This window comes from Castanea sativa, chromosome 10, assembly GCF_040712315.1.
Source record: "Castanea sativa cultivar Marrone di Chiusa Pesio chromosome 10, ASM4071231v1".
Classification (NCBI taxonomy): Eukaryota; Viridiplantae; Streptophyta; class Magnoliopsida; order Fagales; family Fagaceae; genus Castanea; species Castanea sativa.
The window spans coordinates 13583820-13589837 of NC_134022.1; positions in this window are offsets into that span (position 1 = coordinate 13583820).

The following is a 6018-nucleotide window of genomic DNA, read 5'->3' on the forward strand; positions in this document are numbered from 1 at the left end:
AAAATCAATTTTTTGGTTTTCAGAAAAATTATTCTCCTTGTGAGGTCTTGTGTTCCTCTTGGTTCTTAAAAGAATTCTTGAACTTATCAAGTTAATCTTGTGGCATTCAAACAACCAAACTTATCACCTTGATTCTTGAGAGTTTCTTAGGAATTGTTGGTGTGGCGTTATCAATCCAACGTAGTCTTGGTTTTTCATCTGATTAAATGATGGGTCAAGGCTCAACAAATCTTGTCTACACGATCTTGGGGTTCCAAACCATCATTGTTATCGGGTTTCATCACAATTGTTGGTGGAGTTCATATAAGAGTCAAACCTATCATCTTACTATTATAATAATTGTTATTTTTAAGTCCAACAACATCCATTTGACAATTTTACTAACTAGTACTTTTTTTCTCCACTTTCAAAGTTCAAAACAATAATATTTTTAAGTTTTAAAGTTGAAATTTTGAGCTTTGGTGTCTGTTGACATTGTTGCAGGAAGTAAAACTTTAAACTATAGAGCTTTTGCGGTAAATAGTTTTAACTGCAAGGTTCTTTAGTGTTTCAAATGTTTGACAAACATATTACATCGAAAATTATAGATGCCATCTACATGATAAAGAGTTGGCTCCATGAATTTTGAGTATGAATCAAATGATATTTATTTAGTTTTTTTTTTTTTTATGTTTATGGGTTGGAAGTAAACTTTGTCTATTACCTAATCGATTAAAATCAAAAGAAAAATAAAATGGTCAATTCACCATTTTGCCTACAGATAGTGACCACTATATTGATTTGAAATGGAAGTAAAGTAAACAAGAGGAAAAAAAAAATAACAATGCCAGGTACAAAACAATTTTTACGCTCTTTTTTCATATATAATTGTTGACGTTAAAAATTATGACTGAAATAGTATTACTTTTACATAAATTAATTATTAACCTCATTTTATTCATTTTATTAGCACTGGTATAGCATGTCACCTTAATGTTGCATACCAGTATGAGAAAAAAGTTGCATACACGTTACATGGACTGATTTTACACATGCTAGCAAGGTAGATATGGAGCTCTGATCTCTCATTTAAGCATATGCCCATTAAAAATAAAGCATATGTTCCCAAGAATTAGCTAAAAGAGAATAAAATTTTTCGAGAAGCAAAGGGAGGATGAATGGAAGACTTGGGTTCTGTGTGGATAACAACCAAGGAATATTCTTGTAGATGGATATATATATGGATTCTGTGGATATTCTTGTAGACTTGGGTTCTCTCATTTAAGAATATTCTTGTTTCTAGAGCCTTGAATACTAGGACTTGGATAAGTTTGGGCCTCAATTAACACCCTGTGGAATCAACTATTGTTCTGGAAAATTGACTGAAGAAGCATGTAGTCTCACATGGCTAATGGGCCATAGATATGAGTAGCCCACAACATGAACCTACAATTGTATTGTTACCAACTAATAATTGCTTCAATTCTCTTCCTATTGAAGTTTTATTAAAAGTCTCCCACGATTTCACAGTTCACACCCATTAGGTCTAACCTTAAGAAGCTTACGTTTGTCATGGCCCATGAGTTGAAACCTAACCTTAATTAATGGCATATTTGCGATACCATTTATTATACTAATTTTTTGTTTGGTTAAATTAATATTTAGTTCTCTGCTACAAGGTAAGGTTTAATTTCACCCACTAACATTCATTGCATCAATTTAGTCCCTCAATTAATAATTGTGTCAATTTAGTTCTTTAATTTTTAAAATTAAGTTGATTTCATCCTTAAATCAACTTTTTGCTTAAATTTTAACAAATTTATTTAATTTAATAAATGAAGAAATTTTTTTAAAGGTTTATAAAAACTTTAAACTCAAACCAATTTCAACCATTATGTCATTAAAATTTAAACAGATTAGGTGACCCATTGATGGTATTGATTTGATTTTGAAAATTGAAGGACTCAATTGAAACAATTAATAGTTGAGAGATCAAATTTCACTTCATCCAATAATTGAAGGACCAAATTAATAATTTAACCTTTTTAATATAGTTTAGCTTAGCAGTGCAATTTTAAAGTTTATTCTCGGGGAAAAATTTTATAGTCCTAAAATTTGGATAAGGCTTTATTTTAGTCTCTAAAATTTAAAAAGCTCATGTTTAATCATTATAAAAAACCCTAAACATACTAAGTTGGTCATTTTCTAATATTACTATTATAATTCTTACTTCTGTAACAAAATTTGACAAAGGCTCATGACGCTCTACTTTAAAGATAAGATTATGGGAAGACTAACATGATAGCTTTACAATTATAACACTATAAATTTCAAAAACTAAAATAAAACCTATCTCAAATTTTAGGACCGATTATAAATTTTCATCTTTAATTTTTTTTATTATTGGAAATTACATCATTAGCTTCATTTTGAAGGGGATAGTTTCAAATTGGAAACCCCCATTGCTGATGAGAGGAATTCTATCCCTTTCATAATAGGAATAAATCATGGGGATTGTGGAGCATGATGAGGTTGAGACTTGAGAGCTCACATGATTATTAAAAGCTAATACAACTTCACGCAATGGAATTAGGTGATAGGTTAGAGTAGTGTTCGACAAAATCACTCTCAATGGCCATTATAGTCGATTGCGAAAAACTTTGTCAAAACTTTCAATTATTAAGTTTACAGTCACAGCCTCACTCACACTGCTCTTCATTGAACTTGGATAGCTTATTTTTTAGTTTTACCCCATGCTTGGCAATTAATTCACAAGCAAGAAAAAGAAAAATCAATGATCTCAACTAAATAATTCCTACATTAAACTAGTCATATACTATATATAATAGCAAAAGTTTTTTCTTGCAATCAAGGAGGTACTGCCATGTAGGAAAAAAACTCATCTAAAATCCAGCCACGTGCACTATTAAAAAGCGATAAATTATACTATTTCACATTAAAACACCGTTTGAGAGAACCTCTTCGTATATAAATTAAAAATAACCGGTTAAATCAGTAAAACCCAAAACTATCTCTCCCGATAAACCTTTTCTTCTTTGCCTCTTCCTCCGTGTTGAAGTCGTTTTCTCTAGCTCTCTCAATTCTTAAAACCCCTAAACCATAGCCCATCGCCATGTACCTTTATCTAAAATCCAGCCACGTGCACTATTAAAAAGCGATAAATTATACTATTTCACATTAAAACACCGTTTGAGAGAACCTCTTCGTATATAAATTAAAAATAACCGGTTAAATCAGTAAAACCCAAAACTATCTCTCCCGATAAACCTTTTCTTCTTTGCCTCTTCCTCCGTGTTGAAGTCGTTTTCTCTAGCTCTCTCAATTCTTAAAACCCCTAAACCATAGCCCACCGCCATGTACCTTTTAGAATAACTATCAAAAGACACGCCTAAAATTCATGAAAAAAAAAAATTCAAAACCAGTCATTCTACCATTTTTTTTCCTACTGTTTGGAGGAGAATGAAAGCATCTCACGTAGGGGAAGATAGAAAGAGGCCGGAACCACTACCGGTGAGTTTTTATCTTTGATTTAAGTTTTTTTTATTAATTATGATTAGGTTTTGATATTTTGTTTGGATTGGTTTCGATTTTGGTATTCAAATTAAGTTTTTCTCTTCACTTTTCAGTTTGACATTTTGATTAGCACGCCCTCAAGTTCAGCTAGGTACCGATTTCAAATTGATCATGTACGCTTTTAGACCCCTTAAAACACAAGTTGTTTAGCCTAGTTATTTATCCAAGTGATTAACTTAGGTAAATTATTCAAATCTAGGTTAACACAAATAAATCATATCAAGCAAAGCAGTGCGGAAAAGTAAATAACACACGATATGATAACCTAGGAAAATCAAACTGATAAAAAATCTGGGGCGGATTTAACCTAGCTATCCTCAAGGTAAAACAAGATCCACTATGAAAGAATTGAAGTTTTACAATAGCGACTTAGACCACTAACATCTTATTGCTACTTCGAGTAGAAAACTTACTACCATGGCCACGTGACAGCTCCGAGTCCACGGACTACTTCTTCCTCAAACCCACAGCATCCATAAGTATACTACTTGTATTTCTTTAAGCTCTTTATGTAGCAACTGAAACGATCACCAAGCTCTCGACATCAATCTTGATCTTGATAACCCTAAGTATGTATGAAAGCAAACACTTCTAGATCTCATAAGAGATTCAAACACACATCAAAAACAACAACCTAAAAACGTGGCAAGGGTTTTTCCTTTTATACTTAAGGCAAAACATAAAACCCTACACATCATATGGGCTTGGGCTAAGTTGGAAAATTCTGCAGAAAAACAATCTGCACAAGTTCGATCGATTGAGTCTAATTTTTGATCGATTGAGCCTTGCAGAAAGTGAATAGTAATTTTTTGCAATTACTCAATTCCAACTTTACAATAAACATACTTTGAGCAGCCTAAATCTAGACTAAACGTTTTGATCATGGTTTGCCAATATACACACATTAAAGTTCTAAAACATTTAGACTCTTGAGTGTAGGGGCTGGTTACCATTGTTGGACGTTTCTTATCCCCCTCTGGCTACCTTGATCAGAGAGTTCTACTCGAATCTCTCTGTCCACTCCTATGATTCCAACACTCTTGTGAGAAGTTGGATACGGGGTAACGAGTACACCATTACTCCTTTGGTAGTGGCTGATGCTTTTGGGGTGCCACTGATCCAGCATCCTGTTTATCCTTATGATGAGTCTCTTCCCTTTGATGACATCATGTTATACATTACTGGTACTTCAATCCAGTGGGGTTTTGATCCTCGGATCACGTCTACCGAGTTAACTGAGATTCATTATCTTTTCTTTAGGATTGCTTGTCATTCTTTGTGGCCTATCTCTCATTTGCACACCATTCCTATAGAGAGATGTGCGTTTTTGTATGCCCTTGTCACCGATGCTCCTATGAGCTTTCCTCATCTCTTCATACTTTCTTTGATTGAGGTTCATCGGAGTAATTCTATTTCTCATGCTCTTTTCTTTCCAGTTTGTATTCATCAGATCCTTTTGCATTTAGGTTTAGAGGACTTTCCCGTGTCTAAGCCTGTCCATATAGTTGCTCCTATAGGTGCCACCTTTCTTAAGCAGAGAGCTGCTCAGATGAGAGCAAGCTCTAAACGACCTAGGGTTGAGTCTTCTGGTGTCGTACCTCCTTCTCCCTCTTCTACAGGTGATACTTCTGCTAAGGCATCTATCGATCCATCTGCTGCTACTACTGCTACTCCACCTTCAACTTCGGATGATTTAGACATTCATCGTACGTTGGAGACTGTCATGACCATTCAGGTGGCTCATGGTCAGCTTTTGGTGGACATGCTTGATGAGCTTCGTGCTTTGCGAGCGGATTTGGAGTGTATTAGACGATCACCTTCGCCACCTCCTTTTGATGATGAGTGAGTGCCCTTTGGCAATTCGTCACAAAAAGGGGAAGTACATATGTAGAGGAGTTTTTGTTGTTAGGGGGAGATTTTGTTGTTTTGGAGCTATGGAGCTCTAGATTGTATCTAGGTGCTTCATTCTGTATTTACCTTTTTGGCTCATGATGTATTTTTTTTGGGTTGTCCATGATAGGGGAAGATACTTTGATTATATATGTCTCTTGTTTCACATTGTTTATTGATTTATATCTATGAGGTTATTCATGATATATATCTTTATTTTGTGTTTTCCACACATGCGTTTATATGTTTGTTAAGTGTTACAGGAATATACAGGTTGATTCAGTCGTGCTGCTGTCTACACTTGCAACTGATGGATAGTAGTAGGTTGAATTTGTTGCGTTGGGCAATGATTTTGTAATGGGCTTCTTTTTTTTTTTCTTTTTTGTAACTTTAAGCACTTTGTATAAGTTTTGTGTTTTGTCACGGATTTCCAAATGGAGAGTTTGTTGGGTTCTAAGACTTTAAGTTTAAATGTATTAGAACTTCAATTTGTAATGTTGACAAACCATGATCAAAACATTTATCCTTGTTTTAGACTTGCACAAAGTATGTTTA